At 49.3% G+C, this 24,766-nt stretch overlaps 1 long non-coding RNA gene across 1 annotated transcript; it reads left to right on the top strand.

Moving 5' to 3' along the window:
• Nucleotides 1-8,147: 8,147 nt before the first annotated feature.
• On the top strand, nt 8,148-11,499 carry LOC140684664 (uncharacterized). The gene is made up of 2 exons (XR_012057262.1): nt 8,148-8,776; nt 9,840-11,499. It is a non-coding gene; the product is annotated as an uncharacterized lncRNA (long non-coding RNA).
• Nucleotides 11,500-24,766: the final 13,267 nt, after the last annotated feature.

Raw genomic sequence — 24,766 nt, 5'->3', positions numbered from 1 at the left:
AGCCAGACACAGAAACCCACGGGGGGCTTGGAGGGGCGACTCTCAGCAGGAGGAGGGATGGCCGTGGGGGAGAGCAGGTAAAAGGGACAGCGTTTTCCCTGGAAGCCAGCCGGAACAAGGCGCTCCTCCTGTGCCTTCCAGGTGCTCCACAGCAGCACCAGCCCGGAGCTCCCGGGGCGAGGGTCTGGCTGCCCTGCGGCCCCTCACGCTCCTGCGTGTGCCCCTGTGAGACAGCAGCTCCGAGAGCAGCGGGACGGTGGCACCAGTTAGTGCTGTGGGACACCATGGCAGTGCCTTCCCTGAGAGCGCCGCTGGCCAAAGGGATGGATTCGCACCGTGGCTCTCGTGTGGAAATCACCGCAACACGGGCAGCTCGGTGGCTGAGCAGGTCACCAGCGGCTGGACACGCTGGTGCTCATTATGTTCAGCAGTACCTCATGCTCAGGAGCACTCAGGCTCGTTGTGTCATCCATAATAAATAAAGATCAAAAGCCACAGAGTTCATGGGCAGCCAGGACAGCTGTGGGCATCACCAGGCATTTAACTTGTCAGGTTGTTGCCCTCAAAGTGTGTTCTCTGCATAGCAAAGTTACATTGAGACACGAGAAATGTTACACTGAGAATGTCATTTCCTAAGTGTCTGTTTCCAGATGAGATGCTATTACTTATTTATAAGCACACAACAAGTGCCTGGAAATTAAGAGATATTCACAAAAATGAGCTCTCTGGTGACCATCAACCACATGATGCTGCCAGAGCGCTTTCTTTATGTTGTGTCTGCTCTTAGTGTGAGTAGTAAGAACAGTTTGGATTCATTCCTTACAAGATTTTTTGTGATTCATCTGAATTTCCTTTCAGTACAAATAATTCTGCTCCTGAACATGCTCCGGGTGATCAGGCAGGGGCTCTGCCTGGCAGCAAGACCTGGTTTTGCCCACACACCAACGCCACACGGATTCCAGGTGCAAACCCCGTGGGTTCCCCCGCCTGTGCACACGTCTGTAAAGGAGTGTTTGGCACAGAAACTCCTCTGCCTTTACCCACTGTGGGCACGGCAGCGGTGGGGCCATCGAGGCCACCCCTCAGTGTCACCTCTACAGCTCCTGAGGAGCACCAGAGCCACCCTCCACCCCTCCACCCCTCAGCCTCGGCCAGGCCGGAGGGGTTGGAACCAAACCCCAAACACCAACACACTCAGAGTTCCATTTTCCCCTTCCCCAGCTGAGCCGGGGGTGCCGGGGAAGGGCCAAGCCACAGCCTGGGGCATTCCCCGTGCCAAGCCAGCCCTGTCCTGGCACGCAGTGGGCACCAATCCCTCAGCCCCAGGACTGCCCTGCTGACAGCAGGCAGCCCCATCACTCTCCTCAAGAGCAAAGCCTTTTTTATCTCTTCCTTTGTGAGCTAATAATGTTTTTTTAATTGAAACATGTTCAGCTTCTCCTTCTTTCTTCTTGTTTCAAGTGATTTCTGCCTCTGCCAGCAAAATAAGAGCCTGTGTTGCTGGGTTTTTGGTTTTGTTTTTTTTTTTTTCCAGAAAATGCAAGGGTTTTTTCTTCCTCTTTTTTTTTTTTTTTTTTCCAAGATTTCAACTCTTTGACTTTGGAAAAGAAATCATTGTGGAGAAAAGTATTTCTTGAAATGATGACAGAAGCAAAATTATATTCCTTTGTAGAAAACAGGGACATTTGAAGACAGGCTTTACATCTTTGTTCTTTGTTCCGGGAAGTGCGAATTCGCAGGGCCCTGGACTATTAATCCTTCCTCATTCTTGGTTTTTGAAGATGAACATTGCAGAGAATGAGGCATTGTGCTTGAAAGGTCTTTTCAGAAAATACCTTTTCCTTCCACAATATGTTCCAGTTCTCTAATAATTTGCAGAATAACTTGGCAATCTGTGGCTTTTCCTCATAAATATTTATTTTCCCAGGACACCCTGGTGTGATTGGGCTCCCAAGGTTGCTGTGAGCATCCTCCCCCTCCCCGCCATTCCCAGCAAAGGGGTTTGGCAGGGTGAGCACCGGTGCCCCGGCTCTGTCCCAGCGACGTGGCTGCACCGGAGGGTCTCCAGCCACGGCAGCACTGGTGGCACCGGGGCTCTGCCGCTCCCTCTGCCTGCCCAGTCACCTACAGCTGGAGCCAGTTCCCCTCTGCTTGGGTTAGGGCATCTCATCGAATGCCAGAACCCCGGATTGCTTTGGGCTGGAAGCGACCTCGAAGCCCATTCCATCCCACCCTTGCCATGGCAGGGACAGCTCCCACCATCCCAGGTGCTCCAGCCCCAGTGCCCAACCAGGGATCCAGGGCAGCCCCAGCTGCTCTGGGCACCTGTGCCAGGGCCTCACCAGCCCCACAGGGAACAATTGTTCCTAACATCCAGTTCAAATCCACCCTCCTTTGGCTTAAAGCCATTTTCCTCTGTGAGTATCACTCCTCTTGCTCTGTGAACAAGGGGAGATGCCAAAGCCACGGATGAGCATTACCCACGGAAGGAAGGAAGGTGTATGGAGCATGATGCCCACGTGCCCCTGGCTGAAGGGGCTGTTCTGCAGGTGCGGGGCAGGGCACTGGCACCTCTCACGCCCTGGCATTACAAACCCCATCCCCATCAGCGAGGCAAGAGCCCCCACAGCCAGCAAAGAGCGCGGCCAGCACAGGGAAAGCTGGTGGGTTGTGCTGCCCAGCCAGTGCTCTGCCATGTTTATTGCTCGGAGCACATTAACACCAGACTGTGACACATGTGGAGGTGTGAATTCGAGGACCACTCGGTGCTGTGAAGTTTCCCACTTTATCGGTTACAGAAGCAGCTCTGCCAGCTTGGGGCTGTGAAAACGCAGTGCTCCATCCGCTCACAATTTCTCAGCTCGTAAATGCCGTGGGGTGGCCACAGAGAGGGGATGGGAGCAGGTCCAGTGGGAGCAGGACTGGTGGGAGCAGGACTTTGGGAGCAGGACTGGTGGGAGCAGGACTTTGGGAGCAGGACCGGTGGGCCCCCACCCTGCCTGGCTCTGGGGACAATGTCCACGTGTACCACACAGTTGGAGAGCAGCCTGGGTTGGAGCAGACCTTACACCTCCTGCCACGGGCAGGGACCTTCCTCTAGACCAGGGATGGCACCTGCTGCCGCAATGCAGGAGGGACTTCAGGGCTCGGGGACACCATCCCCTCGGGCTCCTCTAGAAGCACCAACAAAAATCTGGAAAAAAAAGTCAGCACAGCTGAGGTGCTGCCCAAACCTGACTTCAGAAGGAAAAAAAATATCCTGATTTGCAAGAGTTTGAATGAAAATGGTCCTCAATAAAGGTAGACCCCCAGATACTTGGAGTATGACATCCTACAGGGACTGCTGAGGCTGCTGGATGCTGTACAAAGACAGTTTGATGATGATACTGCGAGGTCAGGGAGCTCAGCACGACCCCAGCTCTGGCTGAGCGCTGATAATTCCAGGAGCAAAGCTCCCAGTCTCTCACACGGCCACTGCAATTGCCCAGCCCTGACACGAGTCAGGCAGAGCACGGGCAGGAGCAGGGAAGGCAGGATGCAAAGGGCTGCTGCAGACCAGGACCCTCAAATTTCCCTCCCCTCTCCCTTTCCCAGGGAAAAAGGGAAATATGTAAAGTCAGAACAGTGTGAAATGCTTGCTCCCCTGGCCCGGCAGCTGAAGAAGGAGTCTGGAATACTTCCAATTGCATTTTCAAGGTTGTTTCTTCTCATCTAAACATTCTTTCTCTGACCTGCCAATTTCTGGCTAGCAAGTCCACCATAGCATTCTGCCCTGCCCTCTCCAGCAGTGTTTACCTTTTATATCAAAAGTCACGAATAGTCTGTGTGTAACAATGCACCAATATCTAACCTCTATGTTGGACAGTGTGTCCCCATCCCAAACCAACAGAAAAGTGTCACCATCACAGCAGGACATGGAGGACAAGACAAAGGAGAAGATGGTCAGGACAAACCCAAATTCCTCCATCTTGTACCCCCTTGAACCCCACTCTAAAATCCCAAAATTCTACTTTTTCACCCTGAGTTAATCACACTGCTAAAACCCTTGTGGCTTGTAACTCCTCACACAAAGTTGACAGCTTTTTCCACAGGCCAAAATCGCAGCCACAGGTGTTTGTGACTTCATGCCAGGGTCTCTGAGCCCCTGCCAGGGTCTGGAGACAGCCAGGGCAGCCAGAGGGATGTGCTGGACTCCAGCACTTCTGCTCTGCCCGGGGCACAGTGCCTGTGGCAGCTCCTGGCAGCAGGGCTGTGCAGCATCGCCTGCAGCCAGATGTGCAGTGTCACGTGCAGCCAGATGTGCAGCATCTCTCCCTCCAAGGCTGCGCAGAGCTGCAGTAGAGGCCAGAGCCAGCACTTTTTCTGCTCAAGTAATTAAGCACAAAGGAGTCCAGTGTTAAAAGGAAAAGCAGTGTCCACGCTGGAGGAGGATGATAATTCCTGTGCCATGAAAGAAAACCAACCCATTTTACCATGAATAAATAACTAAATAAATAAATAAAGGTGACCATTTCCCCCTGTGTCTGAAGCCCTAATTCTGGCAGTGGATATGCAATCTCATATTGCTATATTACTCATAAAAACCTTTTACGGATTACTTTCACACTGGATCATCCGTCCTATCATTAATAACACTGCTCTTGTGCAAATACTCAAATATTAAATGTTTAGATTATCTAAGTCTCTTAGTTTCAGGGCTGAACATGTTATTTCCAAGCTGAACTGCTCCTTACCTGCCGGGCTGTGTTTCTCTGGAAGAACGAAAGCCCACAGGGCTTTGTTTATGGAACATAAAAGGAACTACAACCTTGGGAGAAGGAAAAATATGCATGAAACATGGCTTGTTTTGCCATGCTTCTTTCCTTCCCAGGTAAGTCAGACCTGTTGGTGTTTATTGTGTGCACGATGTCACGTTGTGTTTGTCACAAAGGGGGGCTCTACATGTCCCCCCGCTCGAGAGCTGCTCCCCCTCTGGGGCTGGCTGGGGGTGTCTCGTGCCCGCCCAGGCTCGGGGGTGCCTCCTGCCCGCTCTGTCCATGGGAACAGGGCACCCCTGTGCCCACACCGAGCGATGTGCACCTGGCTCCTGCTCATGGCTGTGTGCTCTTCGTGAGACCTGCGGGTCCGGCTCCTGACAGAGCCTTTCTGAAAGCCCCTTGATCTCCACATAACAGACCCAGCACACAGCTCCTGCCAGGCCCACCGAAGGCTGGCTTGCAGAGGAGGAGGGAGCCCTCCACAGCTCAACGACAGCCTGTAAAAGTGGAGAATGTAAAAGTGACAGAGGCAGCAGGAAAAATTCTGTCGCATCCAGCCAATAGGGGTCCAGGGAAATGTAGAGAATAAGGTAAATAAAAACAGGGTGGAAAATAAATAGTGTAAGGAAAGAGAGGCTTGAATCAGCATTTATTTATTTATTTATTTATTATTTGTGCCTCATTCACTGCCGACCTGCAAAAGAGATATCCAAGGAATTGCCCACACCCTGCAGAGCTCATCCAGCGAGAGCCACGCAGGGACAGGGGGAGTGCCAGGTGCAGAGGCACCCTGAGGTCAGGGGCTCCTCTGTTCAGCTTTTACAGACAGCTGGGAAACCAACCTCAGTAAATGCTTGCATTTTCCATGTCCTCAAAGATTGCCTTTGCAAATCCCATTCTTATCAAATATGATTCTCCCCATTAATGGCTTTGCTTGGCAGTTTCAGAGGACTAATGAGCTCACTAACTATGTTCTCTTGCCATCTTTTTGCTCAGAATGTTAAAATGATCTGTCTGTAAAACCCACGGTCATTACCAAGCACATGATTATCACTACTTTTTCTAAGAACATTGTCAAGGTTCCTGAGCCTATGTGCCTTCAAGGTGACCATAAACTCACAGCTATTTTGGCTTACTCTTCAAAAGTCTAACTACAGCAGTGCTACCCCTTGAAATGTATTTACATAGCAAACGACACGTGTACAAACACTCCTCCCCACCAGCAGCACAGCCTGGTGCACATCCTCCCAGACAGGTCACCTTGGCCAGCACCTGCCTATCAAACCCCAGCTGGGTTCCCTGTGCTGGGACTGGCTCAAGAACAAGGAGAAAAGTAAAAGATTTTGCTTCCAGATACTTCCAGAAACTAATTTCTGTTATTTAATAAGCAAAAGCTTCCAAGAACTGGAAATATATCCCACTCTTGCCAAAAGGAAAATAAAGATGTCTCTCAAATGCCAGCATCTCAGACTGGAGCAATGCCCCTCCTGCAAACCACAGCACAGAGTCTGCAGGAGGTGTTGGTCTGAGCAACCTGGTCCAGCAGGACGGGTCCTGCTCAGTGCAGAGGGCTTGGAGCAGATGACCTTAGGAGTCCCTTCCAACACAAATCATTCTCTAATTATGTGACCACTGTGAGCCAAGACAACAAAACAAGAATCAGTGATTCCCCAGGCTGCCTGCTCAGACCAAACTTTCTATTTTCCTGAGTTCCCAGTGACCTGTGCCTGCACCAAGCCTGGGGCAGCCATCCCTCTCAGCATGAGCACACACTGAGCTCATCACCTTCTTTCACTGACTACAGGCACCTGATCAGCAAAAGAATATCAGCTGCTGGTGCCAGAGGAGCCCTGACCACCCCTTGTGGCTCCTTGCCACAGCTCAGCCCTGCATTCCCAGCTCTGAGCAGCCACCCTCTGACCGTGGTGTCACAGCCAGTAATCAAAGTTCACAAATATCCAGGCAGTACCAAAAAATGGAGTTCAGTTTGCATCTCTTCTGTGCTGCTCAAATGCCAACAGTTCCACCAATGCCAGGAGCTGCCCCAGCTCACTTCCAGAGCGCTGGTGATCCGCAGGCAGCTGGTCATTAATTTAGCCTAATTGCATGCTGAGTATGTGTGTGTGCACTTCCTTATAGAGATTTATCTGTGCCTGCCCAAACACAGAAAATGTTTAGTACAAGGTAGACACTGACAACATTTGGAAGGGAACAGCTAAAATGTATCATAAATATAATAAATTCAAAGAGAGGAGTTGCAACGATTTATAGTGGGAAGTACTGCTTGCACCTACAGGAGAATTGGATTTCAAAGAAAAGATATTGCTGTGTTTTGGCCTTACTCTGGGAAAAGACCTGGCTAGAGACTATTAACAAGGATCAGCACCTAATTTCCCTGTGAGGACTGATTTCTCCATGAGGACTAACCTGCTGGGAGCCACTGCAGGACAAACTTGTGAGAACTCGGGGTGTTTTTGGGTGGCTTTTTCTCCCAGAAGACACAACCTGCACACGTGGCTGCAAGCCTGAGGAATGCAAACAACTGAAGTCCCGGTGTGCTGGCTTTGCTTTGAGCCAATAACTAAATAATTAATTGTTAATACATGAATGATGATGTCTGATGCTTTCTCATGTCTAGGCACGGCTGCTCATAAGAACAGAGGGTATTTTTAGATTTAAAGGAAGCACCATTCGGCATCAGCTTGCTGTGGTTTGGAGGAGATGATACCTGGAGGTAATTGCTTCAAGACTTAGCACTAATTTTGTTTTCCCATCCTGCTTAGAGAATAAAGACTGAGTCTCATTTGTACGTTCTACAAAGGCAAGAAGTCTAAGGCTGCAATCCTTGCTGTGTTTTGCTATGGATTGTTAGGATAAAAGTAGAACATACATCTGCAATTGCAATAAACCAGCCCTAAAACATCTTACTGTTATATGCCTTTTGAAATCATATTCAATTTTTGGAATTTGAACCATAAAAAGGCCAGAACAATGGGGAAATGGAAGGGAATATGCATACAGTGTGATGCCTTTAGTATTCCAGGGTGCAGCAGCAGCAAGCAGAGAGTTTACCATGCGCCCTTTCATTTGAAAGGCCACCTGCCAACCCATTCCCATTTTCCCTTTGCCGGGTTATCAGATGCATTTAAATGAAAGCATTCCTGGGCTGTGTCAGGATGCTCATCCCCACGAGAGCAGGAGCTCACTGCTGGATGGGCCTGGCTGCTCTGAGACCTGCCCAGCTCAGCCCTGCCAGGCAGGACTGCTCTCCCAGTGCGGCTGTGAGCTCTGCATTCAACAGCTCATGAATTAGAAATCTCTCTGTGTTCTGATTCAGGCCAGCCCAGACGCCTTTCCTGCAGTCCTGAGCCTGACTCTGAGCCACCTCCAGCAGCCAGCACAGCTCTGTCCCTCTGCAGTGGGGCACAGAGAGGAGAAGGCTTTGCCCTGCTCAGTGCAGCACAACGGGGGCTGCAGCTTTGGCCTCCCACCCCTGCCAGGCAGGGCAAACAGAGAGGGGCAGCCTCCACCCAGACTGTCCTTGGAGAATTTGCAGAAAAGCCTTGTGCTTCCTGTCACACCCCAAATAGCCAGAAGCTGGGTTTTAACCATTGCCTATTCAGCTCAGAACAGGCAGTGGATGTGTTCCTGGCACGGGAATCCTGTAGGGCTGAGGGAAATCCTGCAGCAGGCACTGAATTCCCCCAGCACACACCTGCACACACCTGCACACACCTGCACCTGCACACTCTCACTGTGCCCATCCTTTGGTTCAGACAGGCTTCAGCAAAGTCTCCAGCAGAGCACCCCACCCATCTGTCTCCACCTTCCTGAGCATTTTGGGAAGGAGACCCAAGAGGTGCATTCCTGTTTTTGATGATGGGAAGTTACAGCACTTCTTTCTCTTGGGAAAATATTCTCTTTACACTCCCAGGGTTCATCTTTGCAATCTATGTGCTTCATCCTGCAAGACAGTACTGAAAATCTTCAGGGGATATTCGAGGAGGAAAAACTAAGAGGTAAATGGTCTTTGTATAATGATTCTGTTTAATTTTGCATGCTTGCTCCTCTTCTCACTCCTGTTGTTTCCTCTTGCTCTCCAATCTCTTTGCTTCCTCAGTAAACAAGTGATTAATTGTGTTTGGCAACTGCTGACCCTATTGCAAGTGGCACTGAGACGTCGGCTCTATTAAACATAGTTTTAATGTCACCAGACCCACTTAGCAGTGTCCAGTGATGGATGATTTCGCACAGAACACGAAATGGATCATTTGTAATTGTTGACTCCACACAAATGGCATGAAGCCTCGTTCCAAGCAGCAATTCTGACGGGCTGGCACTGAAAACTGGCTGCAAAAACCCACCAAAATGGACAAAGGCATTATTGAAAAGGGCATCAGATCTTTTCCATGCAGATGTCCCCAGAAATCACCAAACTTCCCGGAAGGTTATTTGCCTTAAATTCCACTTAAAAGAAATTTAGAAAGCTTTGTACTTTACCTTGATAGATTCACAGTGTATCCCCAGTGGAAGGAAATACCACAGACATAGAAATGCTAAATGGATTCTTGTATCAGCACCATCACAGTGATTACCAAATAAATTTATAATTATGATACACTTGAAGTATTAGGAGGAGTAAAAGATCAAACACACCTCTTTATCAGGGAATAGGAGCTGAAACTACAGACCATAACATGCTGTGATGAGAGATAAAGATCATGTTACCATTGAATTTTTTATGTCCTCCAAAGGTCAAAATCACTTCACCATAAAATTTTCAGTGTCACAAAACTCGGAAGTAGTAAATGTGTTTTTGTTCTAGTCTAGTCATGCACGCAAATTATTGGAACCCTTAAATTGTTAGAACATCAAATAAAAAAATCAGGACGTGAAAGTTCTCGTCTTGACATTAGAGTGACTATTTCTGAAAATCTAATCCATTGGAGATGGTCATAATTACTGTAAAATTGCTTCTGAAACTAATTTGTTCATGCACACACAAATGAAACAGAATTACATTTCCCTTTTCTCATTTCCCTTTTTTTTTTTTTTTTTTTTTTTTTTTTTTTTGGTACGAAGGAAAGACAAGACACTGAACTCCTTTGAATATCAGGATCTTTCTTAGGTTTTGATCTTCTTTGAAATTTTCTCATCAAGGGCCTTGTTAAGGCAGCGGAGTCCAAGCCTGGCACCTTACAGAGCTGCAACCCAGACACTGGATTCAGCTGCAGGTCCAGAGGCACCTGCAGAGCCAGATGTGCCCTGGGCTCACACATTTCTCACTTTTGGAAACCTCCTCATTCCCAGTCACCTGCTAGTGTGCAAGGCTGGTATTTCTGCCACCTTGGGGAGAAAATAAAACCACGAGATCTGACTGTCCAGAGAGGTTTGTGCCCTGCCACTCGCTGCCCTGGTCCTCCCCAGGAGCCAGCCCTGCTGACCGAGTCTCTCTGGCCATCCCAGGCTGATTAAAACTTCCTGGTTTCACCTCCCAGGCCATGGCTTTGCTCCAGCTGTTTGCCACAGGACAAGCACACTCAGTGTCTCGGCCTCAGGTGCAATTTAAAAGCAAATCTGAAGCATGTAATGAGTCACTGTACAGAAGTAAATGTTGTTTTCTCTCAGAAGTGGGGGTTTGTGTGTGTATATCTCAAATATTTGTCCCATGTTTATTTGATGTACTTTCAACTTCACAAACTGCAGATAAGGGAGTTGACTCTTCTGCAGTTTTGTTCTATAATCATGACAAATGTTACTTCTTTTCTAAGAATATTATCATTCCCTTGTCTTATTATTTCAACATCTTCTTTCTCTGCTGCTGATAAATGAAACTTAATTGAATTTAATACTGAAAACCACAGGCACAGCACATTACCCAGCCTGAGCTACGTGAGCTGTACTCCTCGGTGTTGTCACTGAGCAGACAATAGTTTACACTTATCTGCTGACTCAGCAGACGGAGACTGAGATTATCTGGGATTTTTACCAGCTCCAGACCCAGAATGTGAAGGCTTCAGCTCTGGCAAGTTATTTGTGGCATTAGTGAAGCTCTGGCACTGCCACAGAAGATGGACACTCCTGGGACTCAAGAGATCTTCTGCTTCATGCTGTCAGGCCCAAAGGTAGCACAAAGTTCCTGTGGACTAAGGAATAGGTAACAAGGCAGAAGGCAGGAGTTTGGATTTTCTTCCATTGCTGGGACCTAAACCTTCCATTTCAGGTGCACAGTACCTTCAGGTGGAGTACGAGCCTTTCCAGAGAGGAGAGGTGGGGAGCTTCCTTCCAATCCCTCCCCACAGTGCCTGCAGCCTGCAATATTCTTCTTGTCTCCACTAAATAGATGAAGCAGATGCAATGCAGAAATTGGATAGATTTTTTTAATGGGCTGGAATTATCTTTCAAATTATCTTGAAACGAATAAGCTCATGCTGTAAAAGCAGACTGGTGACTCCTGCCCCTGCCTGGGGTGGCTGGGGAGTGGTTAGTACACGGAGGGGCTCTTCAGAGGAAAACCCTACAGAAAGAACACAGCTTCTTGCAAGTCATGCTCCATCTCGATGAGAATATCATCGGGCAGAGTGTTTGGATTGGAAATCTCAAGGGTGAAAAAAGGGTGTTTAAATACTGAGCTGGAGTGTGTTCAGTCTTCCAGCATAAATTACACAGCTGTTTAATATTATTTACTAGTGTAAAAATGTGCTTAGAACATTCAGGCAAATGCAGAGAACATCCAAATGCACATACTTGATAGATCTCTGAAAGAAAACAAGGTATGTACCAGTATCCATGACAACAAAGCCACCACGATCCATGGGTATGTGAGCAAGACACTGCTTAGCATTATGGAGATTTTAAAAAACCTGCTGCTGTTGAGGGCAGAGCTTTTCACGCATATTTTCATGCATATTAAGTTTATTACCTATTCCCAATTAGGTGTCTCGGTGTTTGGTGAGGTTTGGAATTTGCTGGGAGGAAGGAGCCCCCGGCTCACTGCAGGGGAGCAGCCCAGGAGCGTGGGGAGCAGCCAGCACCCACCGAGGCACCCCTGGCTCTGCACAGCCCTGGCACCCGCAGCAGGGCAGGGAGCAGTGGAGGGGTGGGTGCAGGCTGGCATCGGGCTGGCCACGGAGCCAGGGCCGTGGGAAGAAACACATGGGGCTGACCAGCGCCTGAAGTCCGGTCTGGTCCCAAATGAGCTGCCTGTGTCCCGGCTGTGTCCTGCCCCGGGCCCACCACAGCTCCGTGGGTGTCTGTCCCTCTCCCTGACCCAGCCCCGTGCAGGGCAGCGCTGGCTCGGGCACAGTTCAGATCCCAGGAGAACAGGGCACAGGAGAGCAGGTTGGGAGTTCAGGTGTCAGATCCCAGGAGAACAGGGCACAGGAGAGCAGGTTGGGGGTTCAGGTGTCAGATCCCAGGGGAACAGGGCACAGGAGAGCAGGTTAGGGGTTAGGGAGCACTGGCTCAAGCACAGTTCAGGTGTCAGAGGCAGCCCCCAGGAGAACAAGGCACAGGGGGCTTCTCCGTGCACAGCTAGGCTGCCAAGGTGGTGTTCCTGGAGGGAAATAAACCCTGAGATGCACTACGAGGGGAACGGTGTCAGGGAAAAACCAAACTCCTTTAGGTCGTGTTCTCCTATCTTGCTTCCAGTGTCATCTTTCTGATCCATGGAAATCTGCCACAACAATGAGCCCCAGCTCAGAACTGCCACAAATTGATGCCAAAGGAAAAATAAACTGGAAGATTCAGGGGAGTGTCCCACAAAACCCACTGCTCTGCAGGCAGCACAGGAAGGAAGGAGGCTCCCCTCAGCTGCTGTAGGCTGGTCCTGGGAGAGAGGGCTGGCTCTCCCTCAGTGGTTCTCTCCAAACTCAGCTCCCCTCAGCAAACCTTCACCTTTAGAGCCTGGAAGTCCAAAATCTCACCTGGAGCTATACCTGGAACCAGAGAGAGGAAACAAAGACCCCTGAAACACGGCTCCCTGCTGCTTCCTGGGGTCTGCACTGTGGCTCCACTGACTTTTCCCACTTCCAATGTGCTCGTACTCGCAAGAGATAAGGGACCTCCTCAGGAGTAACCATGGTACAAACCTTTGCATGACACTGGAAGTTATCATTCCTCGGGAAAGTCTCCCCTTTCAGACTGCTATTCACATGAGAAACTTTACATCCTGTCATTTATTTTTAGAGTAAATATTTCATTCCACTGCCTCTGTTTCATGACACTTTATTTCTTACATAGGAGATTCTGAAGAGCAAAAGTGAGTAACTTTGTGACTTTGGAACAGAAATTATGATGCTCTTTGGAACAAGGGTCACTGGATAATGCAGGAGTCCAGTTTCTCTCTCAAATGTTTTCTGGGTTTTGGTGGGGTTATTTTCCAACTAATAGCTTTTTTATTTCCTGAGAAAAAGGCAGTGTGAACCCAGAGTGCCCGTTGGAAAATCTGTTGTTGTGTTTATGAACTATTGGATCGGCTGGAGATTGTGACATGAATACCAATTTAGCAAAGGGACAGAAACAAACCATCTGTGCGAGGGTGGAACCATGTCTGCACAATGTCAGCTCGGGGCAACTTGTTACACAGAGAATACAGTAATTAGAACGGAGAACACGTTCATAATGGAGTCGTTAGCTCGACCTTAACTGCAGCGATAGGAAGGAGCCATTAGGTGTCCATGGATGGTTCAGGGAGCAGAAGTCGCAGCGCTCTCCAGAGTCGCAGACGAGGACACTCCTGCCCTGCCCGCCAGCACCCGGAGGGGTGGCGGGGGCAGCGCTCCGAGCCTGGGGACAGCTCCGGGTGGGCAGGGTGGGCTGGCACCCCCAGAGCCCCACCAGGCAGGGGAGCGGCCCCACAGCGCGGCCCCACAGCCGGGGAGCTCCTGCAGGGCAGGGGGGAGCCAGGGACAGGGCTGGGACAGGGCTGGGATGGGGAAGGGACAGGGGTGGGACAGGGCAGGGACACAGCAGGGACATGGCTGGGACTGGGACACAGCAGGGACAGGAACTGGGACAGGGCTGGGACACAGCTGGGACAGGCAGGGACAGGGCAGGGCACGGACATGGCTGTTTGCCGGGGCCACGGGCAGTCAGCAGCAGCTCAGCTCTCCCCCATGTCCCCGATGTCCCCAAGCTGTCACCCTGCAGGGCTGCTGTGGGGCCTTTGGCCAGACCGTGCCGGATGGGATGGGATGGGATGGGATGGGATGGGATGGGATGGGATGGGATGGGATGGGATGGGATGGGATGGGATGGGATGGGATGGGATGGGATGGGATGGGATGGGATGGGATGGGATGGGATGGGATGGGATGGGATGGGATGGGATGGGATGGGATGGGGTGGGATGGGTTGTTATGGGATGGATGGGGTGAGATGGGGTGGATGGATGCTCCAGTCCCTCCTGGTGCCGTGGGTGCCCCAGCCCTGGCCCGCCCTGGCCATGCCAGCCCTGTGGCCGCAGCCCTGCCCCTCCCGCTCCGCAGGGACCGTCCCTCATCCCTCTGGCTCTCCCGTCCTCCTGGACCCAGCAGGGCCAGCACTTCCAGCACGGCATAAATTAATTTAGCCCGTGACAGTAAAGTGCCTTACAGAGGTGATTATATTCTGTACTAGAGTGAATGCACCTTAATAAACCCCAGCCAAATGCATATAGAAAAGGTAATGCTGCGGATTTATCTTTTTTTTTCTGTATTCTTTTATGGCCTCCATTTGCTTTTGTTCTCTTTTTTTTATCCTTTTGGCTTTTATGTTTGCAAGTGATAAATTTTCCCATGTTTTACATTTTATATGTAGTTTATCTCTTTATTTTGTACTTATATTGCATTGAAAATGGAATGAGTCTTTAGAATAATACAGCTGATATTGAATTTTTTAAATTGCTATTGGGTATATACTGCATAAGGTGGTTATCTGATCTCCAACTTAATCATGGGAAAATATTGCTATGGGGAAAGCTGACTGAGTAACAATGAGACCCCTATGCTTTCACAAAATTTATTTAACTATAAACCTATTATAAAGCATTAATTTAGAATTCTCTTACTTTCTGCTACATTCAGGTCAGATTTATTGTACACCATTACTGAATTCACACCAAAACTGAATTAATCGTGCAGTCTCAGAGGTTCCTATTTAAGTTTATCAAGATATGCTTCTGCTCTCAGGATTTCCTGACTGCCAAAGTCAGTAAATATAAACAAAATTACAGTTTTGTTGTGGTTCAGAAGTGGAGATTCAGGGATGAGATAGGACATCATGTATTTGTCCTACTAGAAATAATGATTGTCCAAAGCTGAAAGACAGCCAGTAGAGCCTGAAACATTCCCAGTACCTTGGAGAGCTCTGGGATTGCAAAGGCCACAGCCCCTCACAGCTGTCAGACATGGGAAAAGGCCCAGGGCATTTCCACACTGCCACCTCGTGCTGATTAAAAAAACAAAAACAAAGGCATTTTTCAGGTATAAAACCCAAGTAACAGAGCAGAGACTTAGCCCACCTGGATACTCCACCCCTTTCCCCACACAGGTAAAGGCTGTTCCAGCAGAGAGGAAAAGGTTACAGGTGCTGAGGGCAAGTGAGGTGAACACTGGCACAAATGAAAAGCAAGTATAACAGAAGGCTTTAAATGTTAACTTTCTTTTAAGTGCAACTTTTCTTAGAATATGGCAACGATTTCTATAAAAGCATCCCAGATTTGTTTCTGCAGGTGGTTTTGCTCAGGTGTGTTGCATATTCCCAGCAGAACAGAGATCTCCTTCAGCTGATGGGAGCACTGCACAGAGCCCCAGGTCTGCAGTCCTGCTTTTCGGGGTCCCCTGTGCCTGTGCAAGGGGACATCCAGAGCTAACATTAGCTCCCAAATTCCCAGCTGGAAGTGGGTTTGAGTGGTTTTTACTGGCTGCAGCCAGTACAGCCAGCTGTAGTTTGCAGTGTATGAGGTGTCAAGTCTTGCACATTCAGCTGTACCCACTGAAGCTGGGTTTCCTCACCACCCTGTGGGGAGAATTTGGCCCTTCACTTTCATTCCAGTTTGGTCATTCCCAGCTGAGCCCAGTGGATCACCAGGTCCTTCTGAAAGGGCACAGAGATGTGAGACCCTGGACCTCAGGAGCACAAGTCTCACCATCAGAGCTGCAGGAAGCATGTCCAAACCCTTGCTTACCTCACAGCTAAAATAACACACATTTTGACTGGTTCTCCAGCTGATGTCTCCTCCAGGGTTTATTTGAATCTCAAGCGATGAGCAGAATTAACCAGTGAATCAAATCGTAGGACATTTAACACAGGGCAGTTTTAATGTCACCCATCAGAATAAAGGCAATTTCTCAACATCCAGACTTGCCTTGCAGAATTGCCAAGGAGCAGCAGGGCTCTGCCGAGGCTGTGGCTGCTCTGCAGGAGCCTTTGGGAGGGGGCAGCCCTGCCCTGCTCCCACGGCACCTCCCGAGGGAAGGGCGCAGAGCCACTGTCCGTGTGCCAGGCAGGGGCTCCTTCTCTGGCTGCCGGGCCAGGGCAGCAAAGACTCTTTTCGATCTCTCGGGGTCACCCTGACCTACAGAACCCCGAGAGAAATCGACACCTGCCCAGGTATAATCCCTGGACACCCAAGACCTCCACAGTTTAGAGCCTTAAAGTGCTGCCACAACAAAGCATCCATCCTTTCCCAGCCTAGTCAAACTTCTAAGGACAAAGAAAAATGAAATTATGGAGTGGCAGTAATCCCACTTTAGTTAATGATCTCATCCAACGGCTTGTTTGTGACAAAGCTCATCTCTTCCTCCTGAACACTGCTCAGCTGTGGAATCAGGATCAATTTCAGGAATAGGGAAGAACATGTTCCTGTTTGTTTCATTTGAATTTCTCTTTTAATGTGTTGGTAATATCTGCAATGCCCACTGCTGATGTAATATAGATCTAATTCTCAGCTCATTTAGCTGCTGCCTCAATAGGAACATAATGCCTTGTGGGAGTGATGATTAGAGAGCAACAGCAGAGATATAAAGCAGAGATAAATGAAATAAATTCCAGAAAAGTTACTAACTACGTAATCTGTGGCCACATCAGTCAGCTGCTGCTCTGATGCACTAAATGGCTGTTTCATTTTGTTGTGTTTTTAATGATAGCCACATTATATAGCAGCAAGGAGGAAAGCAAGAAAAATGCATAACCCACCCTCTCCTCCAGACCCCAATGTCATGGGAGTACCAAGGGTGGAGGAGATGGAGCCATAAAAGTGAATGGCATGGCACATGCCTCTCAAGCTGTTATCTGTTATCCATAAGGAATTAAAATGAGCTCGTTATTTCATATGTGCCAGAAAAATGGGTTCATCAGTATTGTGCTGAAATGCATTATGACTTACTGATTCTTGATCTCATGGCTGTTATACTTATTTGAAAACATATTTATAAGCTTTATGTCAACTGCCAGCCATTGAATTTTTATTGTATATTACAGAGAGAAGTCTTATGTCTCAATTTGCATCTCTCTTAGAAACACTGAACCACAGAATACATAATTCTGTTCTTGTGTGACTTACTTGGGAAATACCCGATCACAGGCTCTGAGAGCATCCCTCCCTAACACACCCAGGTGACTTCTGTTAGTTCCTGTCCCACTGCTGGCTGTGCAGCCCAGCAGAGCTCCAGCCTCTGGCAAAAGCCACAAACTGAACAGTGACAGATCCAGGCTGCAGCTAAAGGAACCAAAATCTCCAACCCCTCCAGTGCCCCCTTGCCATGGCTGGGACACCTCCCACTGTCCCAGGTGCTCCAGCCCCAGTGTCCAGCCTGGCCTGGGCACTGCCAGGGATCCAGGGGCAGCCACAGCTGCTCTGGGCACCTGTGCCAGGGCTGCCCACCCTCACAGGGAGGAATTATTTCCCAATATTCAATCTAACCCTGCCCTCTGGCTGTGGGAGCCATTCCCTGTGTCCTGACCTGGGCTGCTCCAAGGGATGGTCTCCAGCTTGCAGGGAGCAAGAGGCTGAGGAGGGATGGCATGTTCCTGGGGGGCTGTTCCCCAGGGAGGAGCAGGACCACCTATCCACAGTGGCCTCAGAAGTCACCTCCTGCCACCCTCATCTGTCCCTTCGGTGCTCATGCTGAGCTCCTTTGTCTCACCATTGCTGGCTGAGCACGTGCCCATGTGCCACTGCTGTAATTCTGGAAATCTGCAAAGGCTGTGAACCAAAATCTCTGCAAATATTTGCGTTAATGTTTAATGAATTTGCTTCAGCTGTGTTTACCCTGCTTTGTATTCCCATCCTCCTAACACTCAGGCATTAAAGCCTCACAAATATGACTCAAGGCTAAAGCAGTGCTAAAAACAAGGATTTCCTCCCCAGTTCCATGTACAGCAGTGTCCCAGCACAGCCCCAGCACTGCTGACCCCTCCAGTCAAAGAAAAGATTCGCAGTTCAGATTTCAGAGGAGTGACCAAGGTCAAGGCCAGGCTGGATGGGACTTGAAGCAACCTGGTCTAGTAGAAGGTGTCCCTGCCCATGGCAAGGGGTGGAATGCTTCCAGGTTTAGCATTTGGATTAGTCCAGCACACCACAGTGAGCTTGGGCAGGGCACCATGTCATCTCCCAGTTGATGAGGGGCTGCAGGAATAATTGATGTTTGCAGAGTACTTTGGAAAAGGTAAATTCCTAGCACTGTTGGCATCTTCTGCTGGATGAAAGCAGGCACATCACCTCCCCCTCCAGCCGGGCTCCTCTGCTTGTCTGTTCCCCTCATTAAGGGTCACAGCATCTTCCCAACACGGCCTAACCCACAAGGGCACTTAATTATACAGATAACATAGTTTGTGTCACAACTAATCAGACTCGGTGCTACAGAAGAATCTCTTCTGAAGTGAGAGGTTAACGCGTTGTTGGTGTGAATGACAATGTGTGCAGCCATGGAGAGAAAAATCATCAGGAGTGGGTGTTGGACCCACTCCAGAAATCTGGTTTTCAAGGAGAGAATTAAGCTGAACCAGTGACATTCTCAACTGCAGAGACACAAAAATACATGTATTTTTTGTGGATTTGAAATAAGAACAAAATAAATCCATTGAAGATCAGTTTATTCACAAGTGGCTAAAATCTGTATCACATCACGATTTTTCCAGCAAGAGGCAGTTGGACTCCTGCTCATGTGTTCGAGAGCAATGGGGGCACACTGCATGTTCCTGTTAGTCACACTGAGTAACACCTCACCCACTGTAATCAGTGTTAAAATTCAGATCAATAGGACTATTTATGTGCCTTAAGTTGGGTTCATGCATGAAGGTCATCCATTAATCAGGTTCTAACAGTGCAATAAAGGTCTAAAACTCACATCAATGTTAAACCATGACCAACTGACCTAAACCTGCTTCTGAAGGCAAACAATCCCCATTCTCTATAATAGACACGGTGAAACTAAATAGAAAGGCTCCCACACTGGGGTGTTTGTTCCCATCTCCTGCGCAGCTGAATCAAGACAAAATGCTATAGCCCAGAGGAGCACCTGCCCAGCATCCCACCACCCCTTACTTCTTTGTTCTCTATGGGACACTAAAAGGTTTGATCCATGCTTTCCTATAGTGTTCATACATATTTTTCTTTAATAAAGGAACTAAAATGTGAGTGGGCTGTGTGTCTTAAGACGGATTCATTGCCAAGTTAACATTAGATGTTATTTTAAAAACTCGTAAAATTGACAAGTGGTGTGGCTGGCTAAGTCGCAATAAAGACATTGTGTTTGCTCTGACTGCCAGGCAGAACTGATGGTTATGTTTTCAGCCTTACAACAGCAAATGGGTTCGTATGTCTCATCATTTGTGTAAAGAGACAGGGAGCAGCAGTTTGTGCTGAGGCCAAGAGATGGCAGAGGGAACGAGCCTCAGCTCAGCTCTGGGGGTGTCAGCGAGTGATCCTCGGGAATGGGCGTGAGGGAAAAACAGCAAAATATAAAACTCTCTTGAGGCAGCCTGCTGATGGTGAATAAAAACAAAAAATACAACTGGAGCACAAAGGTGTCTGGGAAAGCTCTCTGCTGTCAGGCTCCAAGAGTGTCGGTGCTTTATTTTACCCAAAACCAGCAAGCAGTGGCAACATTAAAAAGTCATGTTGCCTGTGGCTGCATTCACCTGGGCTGTCCAGATGAAATGTCATAATTTCCAGAAACTTTCTTTATTTTCCAACTGCATCTCAAGACCAGGGGATTTGCCTTATGGCCATGTGTGAACCACAGGGAGAGAAGAACCCTCGAGGCCAGACCACCAGCACCCTCTGGCTTGCTGCCCTTCCAAGAGCTTCATCTGCCAGAGCCCGTGCTCCAGGTTCCCAGTCAGTCCAGGACTGCTCTGTGCAGAGTTTGGGGACCTTCCTCCCACGGGCTCCTCACAGAGATGCTGCTCCTACAGACAGTGCTGCTGCCCGGGTCCCTGTGCTCCCCAGAGGTGTCCCAGTGCCTCCAGTTCAACACCATCAGGACTGTGGGCAGCATTTCAAACATCTAAAGGTTCAGAGTCACTGCTAATGCTCAGGAAATTGCTGTTTTGTCGAAGCAGGGGGTGAAGAGGCAATGCTGACACAGCTGTCATCGAGGCTGTGGCAAGAAACATCCATTTCAAAATATCTGGATTTCTTTTCACACGAGGGCCACACAGAACTTGTGCTTTATGATGGACATGATCTCAGGTTTTGGGGCTCCTGGGAACAAGTTCAGAGCCAGGCGAGTGGGGCAGAACACATTTTCACCAGACATCTTCCCTTATGTGAAGCTTGGCCAGTGATGGGCTTGCATCACAGGCTGTCCTGCCTGCTGGGGGAAAAGAAAGAACTGATTTTTGAGTTACCAGTCCCAGTAAAGGCCTGCCCCCAGACAGGACTCTGCAGGCTCAGAGCAGAGGCTCCTGGTGAAATGTGGCCTCCTGACTCACTCTGTCTGTTCCCATACAAGGAAAAAGTTTTTAAATTGTACACTGAATTTGTCCCTCTGTAGTTGTAAAACCAGGAGTTATAATAAATCCGTAGCTCAGCCTGCTCCTGCAGGACAGACTTTGCAGTGTGAGCAGGAGGGCACTGCTGACAGAGCCCCGTGGCAGGGCAGGGGGAGCTCAGCCCTCTGACCCTGCTGGCACCCCCAGCCCGGCTCAGTGCACGTGTGGCAGGAGCTCTGCAGCCCCAGCAGTGGGGAGACCACCCTGGCCCCTTTCCCCAGCTCCCTTTGGAGGAGAGGGCCTTGTCCCAGCCAGGTCCCCAGGCACCAGGCTCCTGCAGGACCCCGTGCCACAGACCAGGCTCGTGGGTGAGTCTGCTTTCCAGCAAAGCACACCCCAGTCCTCCTCTTCGTGCTATCTCCAATAGAATTGTGCAAAACCACGTTGCTAACCTCATATTTTTCAGATTAATTTCAGCAGCATCAGCATATTGGCAATTCACTTAACTAATTATTGAATGTGTTTGTTTTCATTCAAAATATCCCCAGTAATAATTGTTGGCTCTCTTGTTATAAAAGATGCCAGAACCTATTTCAATTATTATTAGTTTTGGAGTAGACATGACATTTTTAATATCCTCCTGGATGCTTATTGCCACAGGAAATTGCCACAGGAGTCCAGTATCATCCTTTCTGTAACTGATATTTGTATTCTTCTCATTTCTCCCCTGGCCTCACCCGGCACTCCCCAAGTAGCAATCACACCTGACCAGGGAAATAATCCTGTCCTGCTTTACTGAGCTCCAAGGCAATGACAAGAGCAAGACTTTCCTGTAGGACAAAATTTCTGACCAGCAGTAAAATGTATTAGAAATAACCTTTGAGGTCCCTTCCAACACTACAAACCATTCTAGGATTTGATGATTCTTTGCACAGGTCTGCAGTGCCAAGAACATGAAGCTTATCCACCGTGTCCATCAGGAGGGTCACAGCTGCTCTACAGAGTCCGCAGTGGCCAGGGGTTTTCCATGAATGCTGAGCTGGAGAAATAAATGTTGAATGAAAAAAGGGAACTTGGGCCTTACTGTCACAAGGGCCCTTCATAAAGTTGCTGGGACAAATTCCTTCACTCCTCTGGCTTCTCCCAGCAAACACAAGGCTGGGTAAGTACAGTAGAAAGTGCCCCCCCATCTCAATCACGTTAAAATTTGGGTCTAACAGGTGTTGGTATAGCCAGAGCAGCATCTCAGAATCTGCAACAAAGCTAATAATCAATACACAAAAATAACACACTAGAGAAATTCATTTAAAAGATACATTTTCAGATGCACCTTTTGGTACCTGCATCCACCTCAGCCATGCACAGGACCTCTTCTGTTCTCACCTGGACTGGAATTCTGTCTGTGAACTGAAGTGAAAAGAGTGGAGCTTGATGCTCGTGTAACTGATCTGCTGGTCATCCCAAACTTCTCACCTCAGTGCCCAAATTGCTTTCCAAGGGCCCAATCCAAAGCCTATGGAAATAAACAGGAGATTTTCTATTTATGTGCCGTGGACTTTGGATGGAGCCTGGCCTCTTGCAGGGCCAGTCGCTGCAAGACATCAGTGCATAGGAATTGAGTCATGATTTTATAAACTGAGTATTTTATGAATAATGTTCTCAGGCTGAGCCCCTAAAGTGCAGAAGAGATTGGTTTTATGCAGGTTTAATCATAAGGCCCAGTGTCTATAATCAGAGAAATGCATTCTCCTTCCCCCACACGGGGAAGGTCAGACATCCAGCACATCCCCTCGCTGCAGCACCAGCTCGTTCCAGCCTCTGATTCCCAAACTCATTCCTGATTTATTGCTCCTCCGCTGCCCAGGCTACATTCAGTGGGCTGTCTGCAGGCTGGGACAGAGATCTGGAGGATAAATGCTGAGGGTCCCACATGCCTGCTCCACGTCCAGCCCTTCTGCAGAGGTGCGCGACGTTCCCAGCCCTGGGAGCTGCTGCAGGTGTCTGCAGTGCACGGGGCACACTGCGGTGTCACTGACCCCTGTCCCACTGTGACACTGCCCACACTGCCGTGCTCTGACCCACTGTGGCAAAAACAGGTGCTTCATCCATTTTCCACCAGCATTTTCCTCAGCCTCGTCCTCTTACGCAGCCAGGCTTGCAGAGCCCACGGCCAGCTGCTGCACTTCAGAGTCAAACCACTGCGAGTTGAGCACAGCAATTCAACATGACATGGCATTAAAAAGACAGACTTTAAGAGAAGCTGGCCCAGATTCAGCATCAGGATATGGATTTAAAGCACAAGACCAAACCCTGTGCCCCACTTGGCCTTGCAGCTATTGAGATATATCTCTGAGCTCCTGCCAAGGCGATCAGCTTTCTACCTAAACTTTGCCACATCCTCCTCTCAGTGCCCTGAAAGCACCTCCTGTGGGTGCTCTGAACCCGGCCACGTCAGGCTGGGCAGCCTGAAGGAGCTGCACCAGTGCTCACAAACTGCTCCTCTGCTCCCCGAGGGAGTCATGCAGCTGGCAGTCACAATTAGTTGTGCAGATAAACAGCTACCAGGACTCTGTCCCTGGGATGGACTGGCAGACTTCTATCATGTAATCAGCTTTACAGACTGCAATCTGAGCTCCTCTGCCTTTTCTCCCTGCTTTCCCATAAAACCAAGCTCACACAGCCCTTGCTGGCAGTAACAAAATCTGTCTGAATCCCAAAGTTAGGCACTCATGAAATCAAAGCCACTGCTCCCAGTTGAATTGGCTCCAAAGATGCTCTTTTATGATCACTAAGAATAAGACTGCACCTGCCTGAGCAATACTGCAACTGCTTCCAAAAGAGGAAGAACTCATGCTGCAGCCCAGGGATGTGCTCTTAGTGACCACACCAGGGACAGGGGAAGGAGCACAAGGAACATGGCTGTGGTCCATATCTTCCCTTTTTCAATTCTCTTATTTGTCCCCTCTTCTTCCCCCAGAGACCATTCACAGGTGTTTGTTTGCTGCCTTCTCCATTCCTGTAACTATTCCCCTCCACATGGCAGAGAGGTTGCATTGCACATCCTTTCCCAGCTCTGGAGCTCAGAACAGGGGCTTTTTCACACAGTGTGACTTCCAGAAAAACATGGCACTGGCTCAGCATCCCTGGGCCACAACCTTGCCTGCAGTACCCTCGGGAACCTGGGCACCGTCAGTGCACAGCAAACAGCCCTTCCCTTCTGTGCCACCCTCCTGCAGAACACCCCCCGTGCTCTCTCACCTTTTACATCTCAATTACACTTGCAATAGAGTCCTGGAAGCATACAATCCTTAGGGTTGGCAATGATCTCCAAGACCATCAGGCCCAACCAAAACATTTCCTGGTGGGAGAGTGGCTGTGACTGCCTTTGGCTCATGTTGTCACTGCTTCAACTCGAGCTCATTTCTGCTCCCCTCCCAGAGAGAGCAGGGAGGAGGCAAACACACCACCCATAGTGGGTAGTTCTGCTGTGTTTATTCTGGCATAACTGCTCCCGTTTATTCCTCATGAATCCTCTTGTTGCCTGCCATCTCCTCGGATGGCAGCTCCAGGCACAGGCGAAAGCTACAGGTGCTGCCAATGCCCTGCCCCACAGGAGGGCATGTGAGGACCAGCCAGCACCCAGAGCCTCCACCAAACACCTGCCCCAGGGCCCCTACCAGTGTTACAGTGCTTTGAGAGCTCCCAGAAAAGCACATTCCTTCTGCCTCCCCTGAAACTGCAGCTCAGGGGCAAATGGTAAATGCACCCACCTCACCTCCTCTGGCACAGCACGAGGCAGTGCTGGGCACAGCGCAGTGCCATGGTGGTGAATTAACTGGAACACCACAGCTCTGTCTTTCAGCCTCCTGAAACCCCTCCCGGGTGCCCTGCAAGAGCAGCCCGTGCTGTGGGCTGGGCACAGGCACGAGTGGGCAGCACAGAGCCCAAGCCTCCCCAGGCATCCAGGCATCCCTGCCTCCCTCTTACTGAGGGGTTCCTTTTCAGACTGACACATAACACCAGCTGAAATAACCTGGTATGAAAACTGTTCATGATGAAAGATGTTTCTAATTCAAGAAGCTTTCATAGCC

The sequence above is a fragment of the Taeniopygia guttata genome, chromosome 8 (genome assembly GCF_048771995.1).
Source record: "Taeniopygia guttata chromosome 8, bTaeGut7.mat, whole genome shotgun sequence".
In the NCBI taxonomy this organism is placed as follows: Eukaryota; Metazoa; Chordata; class Aves; order Passeriformes; family Estrildidae; genus Taeniopygia; species Taeniopygia guttata.
Note: the sequence above shows the minus strand (reverse complement) of the source record. Positions and strands in the feature narration are given on the sequence as shown.